The sequence below is a fragment of the Oryx dammah genome, unplaced genomic scaffold (genome assembly GCF_014754425.2).
Source record: "Oryx dammah isolate SB20612 unplaced genomic scaffold, SCBI_Odam_1.1 HiC_scaffold_28, whole genome shotgun sequence".
NCBI lineage: Eukaryota > Metazoa > Chordata > Mammalia > Artiodactyla > Bovidae > Oryx > Oryx dammah.
The window spans coordinates 111,314,042-111,332,275 of record NW_024070212.1 but is presented as its reverse complement, the minus strand read 5'-3'; positions in this window follow the sequence as shown (position 1 = coordinate 111,332,275).

Below are 18,234 nucleotides of genomic sequence, written 5' to 3'. Positions count from 1 at the left end.
TTCTAAGAGGGTGGAGATGGTGCCTTTTGCATCCTGGTAATCTCAGGACATTCTTGTATTCCCAGAGCAGTCAGGGAGAGAGTGCTTGGTATGTGCTGTGTAATTCATGAACTTCATAAAAAACTGGCAAACCAACCAACCCTAGAGCCTTCCTAGGAGGACGTGTTCCTTGTTGACAAGCTCAGAAATGCTTCATCAGTTTCAAACCCCAAGGTTTAAATTCTTTTCTTCTGAATGATTCAAACACTAGATGCCTTCTACAAACATTCTAAATTGCAATTTCATTTCAGATTTAGATAGTTTGTTTTTTTAAAAAAAAACCCACTGAAGGAAGAGTGGCTTTGTAGACTTTACTCACAGAAAAGGATGAAGAAGCTGGTATTGATTAGATCATAAATTTGATTCAGTAAAAGAATAAGACTGTAAATGGGAACTAATAAAACCAGAAATAACTTCTCATATTTAAATAGTTCCTTTTCGGTTATAAAGTACTTTTGAATTATACCATGTCTTTTTAGTTACCCATATTTCAGTTAAATGCTAGACTATATCACATTAAGCTTAGGTATCCAGCATGTCAGTATAATATATAGGTCATATAGATCTTGTTGAAGAGGGTCTGCTTTAAACCCAGACTGCCTTGTTCCAATCACATTCATCACAGACTAGCTGTGTGACCCCAGTTTCATAGACTCTCTGTTCAATGAAAGTGATGATTGAATTTTCTAGAGTCATCGTGAGATATAAAATGAGTTATGCTGTGATTCTCAACCAGGGCTGCATTTTGGAGCTCTCAAGGAGGCATTTTAAAAACACTAATGCCCAGGCCACACCAGACCAATGATCGTGAGTATCTGGGTGGCAACTGGCCATCCAGACATCACTATTTTAGAAGCTCCCCAAGTGATTCTAATGGACAGGCAGCATGGAGACTTGCCAAGCTAAGTGATGGAAATCACAGGGCCAGGCACACACATAACATATTGTTCAGAAGATAGGGCCATTCTTCTTATTTTGTGTGCGACTTCCGGCTGCTTTACCTGCAGCTTTATGGGAGGGGGCTTCTGGATGATGCTTGATTTCCATTTTACTGATTTTCCTTTTATCTTAGTTATTCATGTGGGAAATCTCTTTAAAATATGCTACAGACTGGGACTTCCCTGGTGGTCCAGAGTTGTATGGTTTCCAGTCCATCAAAAAAAAAAAAAATGAAAGTTGTATATTAAGAATGTGAGACAGAAGTTGACTTGCTAACAGCAAGAAGCAAAAATTAAAATATCTTGGAAGAGACCCCCAAAAAATTAAATATTTAAATTTTTTAAAAAAATTTTAAATATTACTTAGATTGTATTCTGCAGAACGCAAGTGTCTTACAATTTTGAGAAGTGATAAGTAAGTCCCTCTTGAAGATGCAATTAGCATACAAATGTTCTGAGAATTTTGTATCCCCCCCCAAAAAAAAGGTTTAACTTAGTTTAACCTGGGGTTCCAACCAGGAAGCTTTTCTTTATAAGATCTTGCAAAATAAGTTTCCCATGAAACATAGTTTGGGATATGCTAATGTAAATGTGTAACTTTAAAGAACTAAGCAGAAGACATTTGCTACTTGTTAAAAGTGTTTCAAATATCACAGAAGCTTTACCAGAAGGTTTTACCAATTTGCTAAATAAATAGTTCTCATGTTCTTAACAGTTTCAAAATATACACACATACACACAAAGCACATGTGATGGAAAATGTCCCAATTTACTCTACCACGCAAGAAATGCTAAGACAACCAAAAATCTGAACAATACAGGAAAAGAAACAATGCTATGGATCAGGCTCACTTACAAAGATCAATGGAGGTGAAATCCGGGAGCAGAAGGGACAAAACTCTTTGACCAAATAGGGCATAATCTGGGACTATTTAACACTGAGAAATTAATGAAGATAATCCATAACAACAGCTGACTCAGTGGAAAAGACCTTGATGCTGGGGAAGGTTGAAAGCAGGAGAAGAGGGCGACAGAGGATGAGAGGACTGGATGGCCTCACCAATTCAGTAGACATGAACTTGGGCAAACTCTGCGAGATGGTGAGGGACAGGGAAGCCGGCATGCTGCAGTCCACAGGATCGCTAAGAGTTGGACATGACTGAGCAAGTGAACTGAACTGAATCTCAGAGCCCTCTTCCTGGAAAACCAACCTGAGATGACAGCACATTACAAAGGAAACCAAATAGCACATATCCATGTATGTTGTTGTTGTTGCTGTTTACTTGGCTCAGTCACGGCTGACTCTTTGTGACCTGTGGACTGTAGCCTCCCAGGCTCCTCTGTACATGGAATTTCCTAGGCAAGAATACTGGAGTGGGTTGCCATTTATATGCAGCTCAAAAAATGGACCCAAACAAATTTGTCATTTAGTGATACATTTGCTGAAGAATTGATGCTTTTGAACTGTGGTGTTGGAGAAGACTCTTGAGAGTCCCTTGGACTATAAGGAGATCCAACCAGTCCATCCTAAAGGAGATCAGTCCTGGGTGTTCATTGGAAAGACTGATGTTGAAACTGAAACTCCAATACTTTGGCCACCTGATGCGAAAAGCTGACTCATTTGAAATGACCCTGATGCTGGGAAAGATTGAAGGTAGGAGGAGAAGGGGACGACAGGATGAGATGGTTGGATGGCATCACCGACTCAATGGACATGGGTTTGGGTGAACTCCGGGAATTGGTAATGGACAGGGAGGCCTGGCGTGCTGCAGTTCATGGGGTTGCAAAGAGTTGGACACGACTGAGGGACTGAACCGATGCATGCCCGTGTTGCAAAACTAGAGAGTTAGGATGTTATTATCTTAAAGCCAGAACAGAGGTCACTTAAGTGGGCAGGGGCACACAGTGGGGTGCTGGCAATGTCCCTCTTCTTGATCTTTGTGGAGTTGCAGGGGTGTTTGCTCATGAACATTCTTTCAACTGTACGTGGATGTGGTATGCAGCCCTCTGTGATAATAAACCTCACATTCGAAAGAGAAAAGATTTCGCTGAAAGAGAAGTCCTTAGTGTCACTGCTAGTGTTGCTATCATTATCTCAGCGGCAGCGCTGTGCACTATTCTCTCCTCTCCAATAACCAGGACGAAGGAACGGTTTTCCTTGCAGCTGTGTCCCCAGCTATTCTCACCCACCTTTCCTGATGGATGGAATTGCAGGTAAGGCCAGTGTGGGTAGGTGGTGATGAGGGCTTCTTGGGTGCTCTGGTGGAGTGACCCTTCTCTTGACCTGCGGCAGGTCTAAGTGCTTCTGTGAATGATGAAGTCGGTCCCCTGTGACCTGCTCTTCCCAGCAAGGGGATGCTTGCCCTGACTTCCTGGAAGTCAGTTTCACATCAAATGACCCTCTCCATGACATTAAGGACACTCTCCCCTTCCCGAGACTTTATTCAATCAGAGAGCAAGTGGACATCAAGACAGATATAACAATCTCCAGCCAATGGGCGGGAGCTGAAACTCACCTCTCCAACAGAAAAGCTGCTGGATGGAACGCAACCTGAGGCCACATGGTGGCATTTCTAGAGATGTCTTCACCATAAACCCCAAAGCCATCGGAAAGGTTAGTAAAAAGCCTTCCACTCAGGTAAGGAGGAAAGCCACAGCCTGAGAGGCAACATTCCCTGCTCGAAGTCTTTTCAAAATTGTGGCAAAGAAGTGTGATTGTTTCAGACCACTCTGGGGCAAAATGGTCCATTAAGCTTCATCTGCAACACAGTACGTGTCCAGTAAAAGCCAAGAAAGAAAGCACAAAGCAGACACCTGGAAAACACAAAAGTGTTGCCCTTCAAAAAGAGGAGAAGGAAAGTCATTTAGCTAAAGTCTCTGTAATGGAGCCATTTAGAAACTTCTGCCCTCTTACCTGCACTAATACTTCTTTGGTTTCCATCAGGCTTTTTAAAACTGTGAAGCTAGATCTAAGAGTAGTTCTCTAAGTTGGTAGTTCTTTCTGAGGTTCAGTAAGACAGTGAGGTTTAGGGTGTTAATTGGAGAACGGCACCTCCACCAGCTTTGTTTTCTAACTATGTGCCTTGGATTCCCACTCCTCTCACTGTGGATCCCGGCATCGTGACGTGACTTGGAAGCAGCCTGCCTCTCTCTCCTGCGTGTTCTCCAGCCCCACACCAGCACGGTTAGGAGACGACATTATCAGTAACCATGATACTTTATAACAGGCCTTCGCGCTCAGTCACTTCAGTCGTGTTCAACTCTTTTTGACCCTGTGGATTGTAGCCAGTCAGGCTCCTCTGTCCATGGGATTCTCCAGGCAAGAATACTGGAGTGGGTTGCCATGCCCTTCTCCAGGGGATCTTCCCAACCCAAGTATCGACCCTGAGTCTCCTGCATTGCAGGCAGATTCTTTACACCTTGAGCCACCTGGGAAGTCTGCACTTACCTAGCATGTTTTATTTAACCTCCATTAACTGTGGTGTTGGAGAAGACTCTTGAGAGTCCCTTGGACTGCAAGGAGATCCAACCAGTCCATTCTGAAGGAGATCAGCCCTGGGATTTCTTTGGAAGGAATGATGCTAAAGCTGAAACTCCAGTACTTTGGCCACCTCATGGGAAGAGTTGACTCATTGGAAAAGACTCTGATGCTGGGAGGGATGGGGGGCAGGAGGAGAAGGGGACAACAGAGGATTGAGATGGCTGGGTGGCATCACTGACTCGATGGACGTGAGTCTGAGTAAACTCCAGGAGTTGATGGACAGGGAGGCCTGGTGTGCTGCGATTCATGGGGTTGCAAAGAGTCGGACACGACTGAGCGACTGAACTGAACTGAACTGAACTCCATGATTAGATACTGTTCCCATTTCACAGATGACATGACTGAGGCTCAGGTCAATTACCCAAGGTACTCTTGGTTACAAATTGAAAGACTGGGGCTTCAAGACAGGTGACCTCTCTCCTTTGTTGGGATGATCAATGGATATGATATATGTAAACCACTGAGCACAGTCTCTGCTCAATGAATAGTGTGATTACTATTTCTAATGTTATCCCTGCAGGAAGGGGATTGCCCCAGGATCCATCTCCTCGTCCCCTTACATTTTCTAACAGAGTCATCCTACCGAGGGCATCCCCGAGGACCAGGGGAGGCACCGTGCTCTGATGTGGAGGGGCCAGTCCTGCAGAGCATGCTGCGAGAGAGCAGAATGTTGGGGGGGGCGGGGATAGGGCCTTCAGCCATGCCACGTGGCACACAGGCCCCCAGGGAGCACACGGATGCACACACACACACACACACACACAAGGTGTAACAAATGCTTGTCTATGTGCTCTCCTTTTGATATGCTTAAAAAGACGTTTGAAACTTGCTTACACTATTTGCAGTTGGCACACTACCTAGACTTTCGCCCATACCACATTGTAAAACAGAGTTGTAGTTTATGATGTTGAACAATGCTCAACACTTTGTTAACAATGCTCAGCATCGGGGCTTCCCTGATGGCTCAGTGGTTAAGGAATCTGCCTGTGATGTAGGAGACACAGGAGATGTGGGTTTGATCCCTGGGTGGGGAAGATCCCCTGGAGAAGGAAATTGGCAAAGTATTCTTGCCTGGAAGGTCTCATTGACAGGTTATAGCCCCTGGGGTCACAAATAATCAGACACGACTGAGCACAAGGCACGTAACACTTTGAAATGCTGCTTTTGAGAAATGAAGATAGTATAACATACTTGAGTATGTGTGATACCAACCTTTTAAATAATGAAATATAAATTATAAATATATAGGAAATAGATATATACATACAAAATTAGGCATCACAGGATTGTGGAGGCCGAGAAGCCCTATGATCTGCCTTCTGTAAGCTGGAGACCCAGGAGAGCTGGTGGTGAGGCTCCAGTCTGAGTCTGGAGACCTGAGAACCATGGGACCAATGCCCCAGTCTGAACAAAAAAAACCCATTTCCTGGCTTATGCAGTCAGAGAGCCAACTTTCCCTCTGTTCTTTGTTCTTTTCAGGCCCCCTAAAGACTGGACGAGGCCCACCCATGCCTGTATGTGTGCTAAGTCGCTTCAGTCGTGTCTGACTCTGCGACCCTATGGATCATAGCCCGCCTGGCTCCCCTGTCCATGGGGTTTCCCAGGCAAGAACACTGGAGTGGGTTGCCATGCCCTCCTCCAGGGGATCTTCCCGACCCAGGGATCGAAAAAGCATCTCCTGCATTGGCAGGTGGATTCTTTACCACTGAGCCATGGGGGAGGTCCTGGGCCTACCCATATTTGGGTCCTTTATTCTATCAGTTCAGATACTAACCTCTTCCGCAAACACCTTCACAGACACAGAAACGATGCTTAACCAGATATCTGGCTATCCAGTGGCCTAGTCAAGCTGACACGTAGAATTAACCATTACAAGGTCCTAGTCTGGTGAGTCAAAAATGCACTGTAGGGAATTCCTGGCCGTCCAGTGGTTAGGACTCCAAGCATCCGTTGCAAGGGCCATGGGTTTGAACCCTGGTCACAGAACTAAGATCCCACAGACCACACCATGTGGCCAAAAATTTAAAAAATAAAATAGCTTTTTAAAAAATGCACAGTAAACATAAACAGGGACCACATGGGAGGAGAAAGCTTTTGCCATCACTGCCTTGATAATGACATCATCTCAGTTGTATCTGGATGTCCATATTCTTTTTTTAATGTTTATTATTTATTCATCTGCACCAGGTCTCAGCTGTGGTACACATGATCTCTGATCTTCGTTGCAGGGTGGGAACTCCCAGTTGCAGCATGTGGGATCTAGTTCCCTGACCAGGGATTGAACTTGGTGTCCCTGCATTGGGAGCACGGAATCTTAACCTCTGAACCTCCAGAGAAATCCCTGGATGCCCATATTGTTTAACATACTAACTTAAACTGAGGACCCTTCAGGGTTCAAGGAATTCAAGCAGCTCCTTTGTGAACAATTAGGTTCAATAGCACTTATTGCAAATGATTACAGGATATTTCAGATAAAGGAGACATTGGTTTCTGTAGTTTCTTCTCCTCTGACACTAACAAATTATATTACTAATTTCAGAAGAATACTTCAAATAAAAACACATAACATTTTCATAATAAATTTAATAAAAATACTACTCAGAGACTATAGAAAGGAATAGGTATTGAAATGGAAGTTGTTATATTTCCTTGTCGAATACTTGCAAAATTATAGACTTAAGGAAATTCATTCAGCAATAGAAAAAAAAATGGGATATAAGAAAGATGTAAAACACAGAAGATGAGAAAACAAGGGAGAATTTCTTTTCTTTCCACATTTTTTAATATTTTATTTTTAAGTAGAGCAATGCTTCTCAACCCTTCTTTTTAAAAATTAATTTATTTATTTTAATTGGAGGTTAATTACTTTACAATATTGTGGGTTTTGCCATATATCAGCATGAATCAGCCATGGGTGTACATGTGTCCCCCATCCTGAACATAGAAAACCCTAAAGACACCACCAGGAAATTACTAGGGCTAATCAATGAATATAGAAAATTTGCAGGATATAAAATGAGATAATTTCTTTTTAAAAATCTAAATTCTGTGCATTTTACAATAACGTTAAATAATTGTGATAATAAGTTATTGCAAGAAATAACTTTAGAAGCAATGGTGCCAGTGGTTGAATAGAAAAAGATAAAGAAGGTTGAGAGAAGAGATAACACTATTGTCAAAAAGGGCATTTCGAGTAAGGACTGGATTCTATAAAACTTTTCAGAAAACAGAACAGAGCATCTCCTGTGCCTTTCAGACATCCTCCAGTAAACCATGGGCGGGAAGAAGCATCTGTGATGGATTGACAGTTTGATACAATAAGCAAAAGGAGAGGCAATCCCGGGACATTTCTATGGTAGGTAAGTTTTTGTGGGTTTTTTGTTGTTATTGTTCTGGGTGGTTTTTTTTTTTTTGGTGGGGAACCCCTCATTTTTCTAAAATTAATTTTTGCTGGAACATAGTTGCTTTACAATGTTGTGTTAGTTTCCACTGTTCAGTTCAGTTCAGGCGCTCAGTCATGTCCGACTCTTTGCGACCCCAGGAATCGCAGCACACCAGGCCTCCCTGTCCATCACCAACTCCCGGAGTTCACTCAGACTCACATCCATTGAGTCCGTGATGCCATCCAGCCATCTCATCCTCTGTCGTCCCCTTCTCCTCCTGCCCCCAATCCCTCCCAGCATCAGAGTCTTTTCCAATGAGTCAACTCTTCACATGAGGTGGCCAAAGTACTGGAGTTTCAGCTTTAGCATCATTCCTTCCAAAGAAATCCCAGGGCTGATCTCCTTCAGAATGGACTGGTTGGATCTCCTTGAAGTCCAAGGGGCTCTCAAGAGTCTTCTCCAACACCACAGTTCAAAAACATCAATTCTTTGGCTCTCAGCTTTCTTCACAGTCCAACTCTCACATCCATACATGACCACTGGAAAAACCGTAGCCTTGACTAGACAGACCTTAGTCGGCAAAGTAATGTCTCTGCTTTTGAATATGCTGTCTAGATTGGTCTTAACTTTCCTTCCAAGGAGTAAGCGTCTTTTAATTTCATGGCTGCAATCACCATCTGCAGTGATTTTGGAGTCCCAAAAAGTAAAGTCTGACACTGTTTCCACTGTTTCCCCATCTATTTCCCATGAAGTGATGGGACCGGATGCCATGATCTTCGTTTTCTGAATGTTGAACTTTAAGCCAACTTTTTCACTCTCCACTTTCACTTTCATCAAGAGGCTTTTTAGTTCCTCTTCACTTTCTGCCATAAGGGTGGGGTCATCTGCATATCTGAGGTTATTGATATTTCTCCTGGCAATCTTGATTCCAGCTTGTGATTCTTCCAGCCCAGCATTTCTCATGATGTACTCTGCATATAAGTTAAATAAGCAGGGTGACAATATACAGCCTTGACGTACTCCTTTTCCTATTTGGAACCAGTCTTTTGTTCCATGTCCAGTTCTAACTGTTGCTTCCTGACCTGCATACAGGTTTCTCAAGAGGCAGGTCAGGTGGTCTGGTATTCCCAGCTCTTTCAGAATTTTCCACAGTTTATTGTGATCCACACAGTCAAAGGCTTTGGCATAGTGTACAGCAAAATAAATCAGCTATGCATATACATATGTCCCCTCCTTTTTGGATTTCCTTCCCATTTAAGAGTCACTGCAGAGCACTGGCTAGAGTTCCCTGTGCTATTCAGCAAGTTCTCATCAGTTATCTATTTTATATATAGTATCAATAGTGTATGTATGTCAATCTCAATTCCAGTACATCCCACCCTTCCTTCCCCCTCTTAGGGTCTATATGTTTGATCTCTACTGCTGTGTCTGTATTTTTGTTTTGCAAATAAGATTGTCTATACCATTTGCCAGACATGACTCAGGGACTAAGCAACGAAACAACATACTATTTTTCTAGATCGCACACAAATGCTTTAATAGATGATATTTGTTTTTCTCTTTCTGACTTACTTTACTCTGGATGACAGCCTCTAGGTTCCTCCACATCTCTAAAATGTGACCTTTCTACAGTATTTAGCAAATTATCAACCATCCTGGTGCCTCCCGTTTTAAAGTTATTCACACAGAGGAACAGAGAAGGAGCTGATCCTTGAATGTTCCAGAGAAAGATGTCCTGAGAGTTTTCATAAATAATGAGGTTGATTAAAAATAGGTCATCCAAATCAATCTAATTGCCTTCTATTTTTAATGCAAGTTCTTTTCATTGATTTTTAAAATGGATAGCCCATTAAAACACATTAATCATGACCTTAAGAATGTATTTGTACTTCAAAAAGCCTAAGGTGAAGAATAAAAAGCAATTTCCCACCACATGAAACTGAGGCAAGACCAGCACAAAAGAGGACTTGGAGCCCTACTTTTCCCAGGAAAATCATTTCTGGGGACGTGAGGTATGATCATGATAAAACACTGTCCAGCTATAAAAGAGCAGGTTTAGAAAATCTGGAGCCAAGTGTGTCTTCTTTGGATAAATGGTCTCTCATTTTGTAGAGCCAAGGTGAAAACACATGATCAGTTCTGCTGGGATTTTATTATATAAGCAATGCATGCTCACAGTCACAGAATACGGGTTTAGTCTAGAGAATGCAGCTAAGGAAAACGAATACTTAAAATAATCCACAATTCCATCATCCTGAGATAACACTGGGAATATTTTGACAATTACACACTTAAAATTTTAAAATATAAAATGCATATATTTTAAATGCAGATATATGATCCATGCTTGTAAACTTTTGTACTAAAAGTCATATACATTTTAGATGCCAATAAAAACATTTCTCCAAAATTATAGTTCATGGAACATAGATATGTGTGTGTGTATCACCATTTACTCAGAGAAGGCAATGGCACCCCACTCCAGTACTCTCGTCTGAAAAATCCCATGGACAGAGGAACCTGGTAGGCTGCAGTCCATGGGGTCGCTAAGAGTAGGACACGACCAAGCGACTTCACTTTTACTTTTCACTTTCATGCATTGGAGAAGGAAATGGCAACCCACTCCAGTGTTCTTGCCTGGAGAATCCCAGGGACAGGGGAACCTGGTGGGCTGCCATCTATGGGGTCGCACAGAGTCAGACACGACTAAAGCGACTTAGCAGCAGTTAGCAGGAGGTAGGTCACAGAGGATCTTGCTGTGATGTGTCAAAGAGTGCACAGCCTATGTTTTCCTGTAAGACCTTTATAGTTTCTGAACTTACATCTAAGTCTTTAATCCATTTTGAGTTTATTTTTGTGTATGGTGTTAGAAAGTGTTCTAGTTTCATTGTTTTGCATGTAGCTGTCCAGTTTTCCTAGCACAACTTATTGAAGGGGCTATCTTTTCTCCATTGTATATTCTTGCCTTCTTTGCCAAAGAAAGGTGTCCACAGGTGCATAATTTTACTTCTGGGCTTTCTATCTTGTTCCATTGTTCTATATTTCTGTTTTTGCCAGTACCATACTGTTTTGATGACTGTAGCTTGGTTGTATAGCCTGAAGTCAGGAAGGCTGATCCCTCCAGCTCTGTTTTTCTTTGTCAAGATTGCTTTGGCTGTTTGGAGTCTTCTGTGTTTTCACACAAATTGTGAATTTTTTGTTCTAGTTCTGTGATCATGGTTGACTTGCATTGTTGTATGGCAGAACCAACAGAACATTGTAAATTTTTAAATTTAAATTAAAATAATATAAAAAAATAAAAGCATCTTTCATTTGCAAAAACATGGATGATTACTTAGAAAAATATTTATTCTATAAACTGGTTCCTCCCCAAAAGTGTGTATTCCTGATTGTGCAACTGACAGTTCCAAGGATGATAGTTAGAACTAGCCTATAAATTTATTGTACATCATGTATTGATATATTTTAGGCATATTTTAAACCGTATAGACTTTAATCTTATTTAGTCTCTGCTACAATAAGAGAAAACACAAAAGACATAGACTTTTCTACTATCTTAACTATAAAGAAACTATTTTAACTATAGTCCTATAGTTTATAGGACTATAAAGAAAGCTGAGCACCAAAGAATTGATGCTTTTGAACTGTGGTGTTGGAGAAGACTCTTGAGGGTCCCTTGGGCTGCCAGGAGATCAAACCAATCAACCCTAAAGGAAATAAGTACTGAATATTCATTGGAAGGACTGATGCTGAAGCTGAAACTCCAGTTCTTTGGCCACCTGATGTGAAGAACTGGCTCACTGGAAAAGACCCTGATGCTGGGAAAGATTGAAAGCTGGAGGAAAAGGGGCGACAGAGGATGAGATGGTTGGATGGCCTCACCGACTCGACAGACATGAGTTTGAGCAAGCTCCGGGAGTTGGTGATGGACAGGGATGCCTGGTGTGCTGCAGTCCTTGGGGTCACAAAGAGTCAGGCATGACTGAGCAACTGAACTGAACTGAACTGAACTATCTTAACAGAAAGAACACTAGAGACAAAAGTTCCCATTATGGCTTCAGCACGGTAAAATAGGAAAATGTCAGTACTCTGAAAGGAATGTGAGACCACCACTCAATATGGATGCAAAACAAAGAGACAGAGCCAAGGTCCAAAAGGTCCAAAGATCTTATACAAAGACCTAGATCTAATTACTTTAAACAAAGACTTATTTGGTTAAAAACCTTAGTGAAAGTGAAAGACAGTGAAAGTGATGTCGCTCAGTCGTGTCCGACTCTTTGCAACCCCATGGACGGTAGCCTACCAGGCTCCGCCGTCCATGGGATTTTTCCAGGCAAGAATACTGGATTCGGCTGCCATTTCTTTCTCCAGGGGATCTTCCCAAACCAGGGATCAAACCCGGGTCTCCTGCATTGCAGACAGACGCTTTACCGTCTGAGCCCCCAGGGAAGCCCTAGAGTATTCATTAAAAGGGCTGGTGCTAAATCTAAAAATACTTTGGCCTCCTGATGTGAAAAGCTGACTGATTGGAAAAGACCTTGATGTTGGGAAAGACTGAAGTCAAGAGGAGAAGGGGCAACAGAGGATGAGATGGTTGGATGGCATCACTAACTCAAAGGACATGAGTTTGAGCAAACTCCAGGAGATAGTGAAGGACAGGGAAGCCTGGCATGCAGCAGTTCACCGGGTCGCAAAGAGTTGGACACAACGTAGCGACTGAACAACAAACAACCCAGGATAAATTCAGGAACAAGAGCTCAAGGAAATTAGTTAGAACTCAGATCACTGCAGAGGAGCTTCACCTGCCCGCAGGGATGAAGAACAAATGGAGTTTGGGCTCAGGGGGTCCAGTGAGTGTCCACATTGGTCCAAGGATGCCCGAGAATGTTTCCAAGTGAGGAAACATTGGAACCTTGGAACCAGCTCAGTAGAAACTCCAGAGGTGTCATAGAACAGGACCACCCTCAACAGCTGAAACAAGGAGAGTGTGTTCCTGTGAGCCCTGCATTGTATCAGCTGCAGGACAGCAGCTTTACAATGTTTGAAGTCTTACCTGGGTGAATAATTTTGTAGAATCAACAGAAACATACGATGGTTCTGCTGTGGGTTTTTTTTTATCACATGAGTAATCATGATCTTAATAGCAGAAGCAATGTTCAATATAGAAAATGCAGCTAAGGAAAACTAGTATTAAAAAGAATCTGTAATACTATCATCCGGAAATAACACTAGAAACATTTTGATATACTCATGCTCAAATTTTTTGTAATATGTCATGTAAATTTTTTACTTTTTTTGAAGTACAAAATTATCTTTCTGAAATATTTTTTGAATTTTCAGTGTTCATGTTTCTATTTTTATTGAGGTATAATTGATTTATAATGTGTTAGTTTCAGGTGACTCAGTTATATATATATGTGTGTGTATATACAATATATTCTTTTCAGATTCTTTTCCCTTATAAATTATTACAAAACATTAAATATAGTTCCCCACACTATACAGTAGGTCCTTGTTGGTTATTTTATATGTAGTAAAGAATCCACCTGCAATGTGGGAGACCTGGGTTTGATCCCTGGGTTGGGAAGATCCCCTGGAGAAGGGCACAGCAGCCCACTTCAGTATTCTTGCCTGGAGAATCCACATGGACAGAGGCGCCTGGCAGGCTACAGTCTACGGTCGTAAAGAGTCACACACAACTGAACCACTAAGCACAGTCCAATGTGTATATGTTAATCACAAACTCCTAATATATATTTTTGAATGCAAGTATATAGTACATACGTTTGTAACGTCCAAAAGGTAACATTTTCGGTGCCAATAAACACAGTTCTTCAAACTTGTTAAATGGAGCATAGTCACGTATCTGTTAATATCACCATCCATCACTCAACTATCCTTCTGTTATTGGACTTGATAAACAGTGTTTCACTAAAGATCCAACAGCTAAATCCTTGCCAATAACCTTGGATTACTTAGACTAGGTCTCAAAAGTAGGCTTATTACTTGAAAATATGTGGGTTATTTTCAAATATCTTTTGATTTTCATTTCTAACATCATGCCACAGTGAAAAGAGAACAGACTCTGTATGATCTCAATACCTTTAGACCATGAAATTTTTGCACCTTGTTTTATGTTCCTGGATATATTCCAGTGTCTCCTGGCTCATAATCAATGGAAACTTGATTAGAATTTGTACCCTGCCATTGTGTGAAAATTGTATAAACCTTAGGAATCAGAGAACTAAAATGGACTGGAATGGGTGAATTTAACTCAGATGACCATTATATCTACTACTGTGGGCAGGAATCCCTTAGAAGAAATGGAGTAGCCATCATGGTCAACAAAAGAGTCCGAAATGCAGTACTTGGATGCAATCTCAAAAATGACAGAATGATCTCTGTTCGTTTCCAGGGCAAACCATTCAATATCATGGTAATCCAAGTCTATGCCCCAACCAGTAACGCTGAAGAAGCTGAAGTTGAACGGTTCTCTTTCAGACCTACAAGACTTTTAGAACTAACACCCAAAAAGATGTCATTATCGGGGACTGGAATGCAAAAGTAGGAAGTCAAGAAACACCTGAGTTCAGTTCAGTTCAGTTCAGTTCAGCTCAGTCGCTCAGTCGTGTCCGACTCCTTGCGACCCCATGAATCACAATATGCCAGGCCTCCCAGTCCATCACCAACTCCCGGAGTTCACTCAAACTCACATCCATCGAGTCAGTGATGCCATCCAACCATCTCATCCTCTGTCATACCCTTCTCCTTCCACCCCCAATCCCTCCCAGCATCAGAGTCTTTTCCAATGAGTCAACTCTTCGCATGAGGTAGCCAAAGTACTGAAGTTTCAGCTTTAGCATCATTCCTTCTAAAGAAATCCCAGGGCTGATCTCCTTCAGAATGGACTAGTTGGATCTCCTTGCAGTCCAAGGGACTCTCAAGAGTCTTCTCCAACACCACACTTCAAAAGCATCATTTCTTCAGCGCTCAGCCTTCTTCACAGTCCAACTCTCACATGCATACATGACCACTGGAAAAAACATAGCCTTGACTAGACAGACCTTAGTCGGCAAAGTAATGTCTCTGCTTTTCAATATGCTATCTAGGTTGGCCGTAACTTTTCTTCCAAGGAGTAAGCATCTTTTAATTTCATGGCTGCAATTCACTATAGGGGACTGGAATGCAAAAGTAGGAAGTCAAGAAACACCTGGAGTAACAGGCAAATTTGGCCTTGGAATGCGGAACGAAACAGGGCAAAGGCTAATAGAGTTTTGCCAAGAGAATGCACTGGTCATAGCAAACACCCTCTTCCAACAACACAAGAGAAGACTCTACACATGGACAGCACCAGATGGTCAACACAGAAATCAGACTGATTATATTCTTTGCAGCCAAAGATGGAGAAACTCTATACAGTCTACAAAAACAAGACCAGGAGCCGACTGTGGCTCAGATCATGAACTCCTTATTACCAAATTCAGACTTCAATTGAAGAAAGTGGGGAAAACCGCTAGACCATTCAGGTATGACCCAAATCAAATCCCTTATGATTATACAGTGGAAGTGAGAAATAGATTTAAGGGACTAGATCTGATAGATAGAGTGCCTGATGAACTATGGACTGAGGTTCGTGACATTGTACAGGAGACAGGGATCAAGACCATCCCTATGGAAAAGAAATGCAAAAAAGCAAAATGGCTGTCTGGGGAGGCCTTACAAATAGCTGTGAAAAGAAGAGAGGCAAAAAGCAAAGGAGAAAAGGAAAGATATAAGCATCTGAATGCAGAGTTCCAACAAATAGCAAGGAGAGATAAGAAAGCCTTCCTCAGCGATCAATGCAAAGAAATAGAGGAAAACAACAGAATGGGCAAGACTAGAGATTTCTTCAAGAAAATTAGAGACACCAAAGGAACATTTCATGCAAAGATGGGCTCGATAAAGGACAGAAATGGTCTGGACCTAACAGAAGCAGAAGATATTAAGAAGAGGTGGCAAGAATACACAGAAGAACTGTACAAAAAAGATCTTCACGACCAAGATAACCACGATGGTGTGATCACTCACCTAGAGCCAGACATCCTGGAATGTAGTCAAGTGGGCCTTAGAAAGCATCACTACGAACAAAGCTAGTGGAGGTGATGGAATTCCAGTTGAGCTGTTTCAAATCCTGAAAGATGATGCTGTGAAAGTGCTGCACTCAACATGCCAGCAAATTTGGAAAACTCAGCAGTGGCCACAGGACTGGAAAAGGTCAGTTTTCATTCCAATTCCAAAGAAAGGCAATGCCAAAGAATGCTCAAACTACCACACAATTGCACTCATCTCACATGCTAGTAAAGTAATGCTCAAAATTCTCCAAGCCAGGCTTCAGCAATACGTGAACCATGAACTTCCAGATGTTCAAGCTGGTTTTAGAAAAGGCAGAGGAACCAGAGATCAAATTGCCAACATCCGCTGGATCATGGAAAAAGCAAGAGAGTTCCAGAAAAACATCTATTTCTGCTTTATTGACTATGCCAAAGCCTTTGACTGTGTGGATCACAATCAACTGTGGAAAATTCTGAGAGAGATGGGAATACCAGACCACCTGACCTGCCTCTTGAGAAACCTGTATGCAGGTCAGGAAGCAACGGTTAGAACCGGACATGGACAAACAGACTGGTTCCAAATAGGAAAAGGAGTACGTCAAGGCTGTATGTTGTCACCCTGCTTATTTAACTTATATGCAGAGAACATCATGAGAAACGCTGGACTGGAAGAAACACAAGCTGGAATCCAGATTGCCGGGAGAAATATCAATAACCTCAGATATGCAGATGACCCCACCCTTATGGCAGAAAGTGAAGAGGAAGTAAAGAGCCTCTTGATGAAAGTGAAAGAGGAGAGTAAAAAAGTTGGCCTAAAGCTACATTCAGAAAACTAAGATCATGGCATCTAGTCCCGTCACTTCATGGGAAATAGATGGCGAAACAGTGGAAACGGTGTCAGACTTTATTTTGGGGGCCTCCAAAATCACTGCAGATGGTGATTGCAGCCATGAAATTAAAAGACGCTTACTCCTTGGAAGAAAAGTTATGACCAACCTAGATAGCATATTATAAAGCAATGACATTACTTTGCCAACAAAGGTCTGTCCAGTCAAAACTACAGTTTTTCCAGTGGTCATGTATCGATGTGAGAGTTGGACTGTGAAGAAAGCTGAGCGCCGAAGAATTGGTGCTTAAGAGTCCCTTGGACTGCAAGGAGATCCAACCAGTCCATTCTGAAGGAGATCAGCCCTGGGATTTCTTTGGAAGGAATGATGCTGAAGCTGCAACTCCAGTACTTTGGCCACCTCATGCAAAGAGTTGACTCATTGGAAAAGACTCTGATTTGGGAGGGATTGGGGGCAGGAGGAGAATGGGGATGACAGAGGATGAGATGGCTGGATGGCATCACGGACTCGATGGACCTGAGTCTGAGTGAACTCCGGGAGTTGGTGATGGACAGGGAGGCCTGGCATGCTGCAATTCCTGGGGTCGCAAAGAGTCAGACACGACTGAGCAACTGAACTGAACTGAACTGTTTATGTTGAATTAGTTCAGAGTGCTTTTCAGGTCTACTCTATCCTTCTGCTTTCCTATCTATTCATTCTATTAATTTTTGAGAGTTTGATATTGAAATTCCAACTAAAAATCTTAATTTATCTACTTTAAAAATAATTGTAATATATGGTGGAACTATATGTAATTTTGTTCCATATTTTCCAAGTCTTCTGTAAATGTGTTATTATACACTCATAATTTTTAAAAAATTAAAAAGAAGGGACAAAAATAGGCTCACTAAATCAAAGAATAAACAACCCTTGTGAACTTCGACTGACACCTTTTGGAAAATCAGTTTGCTGTTGACTATTTACAGTCTCTTTGCTTCCAACAGCTCTGGTAACAACAAAGGAAAGTATACCCTTTTCTTGGCAGCCGAGGGCATCAGCTTGATGCTATGGTTGGTAAATTTATCTCCGGCGACGTTTTCACTGTTAGATAGCAGTTTCTGTGTCAACAAAGGGACCAGCCAAAAGCTGTACCTCTCAACCACAGAAAAAACAGGTGGTGACACTTCCATCCCTTTCCAACATAAAACTACATACATGGAAGCTCTGCGAAGAATAAATTTCCATATATTATATGCATGTTTTAAAAATTGTGGCACATTTTATGAAAGCTGACGTGCAACCATTCAAATGAGAATTGTTTTCCTTTGTCTAAATGTCATTTTAACAGCACTTCGAGGGTGAAAATTCTAGCTAGACCAGCAGAGGGCGCTGTGCAAGTGCAACCAGAGGCGGAGA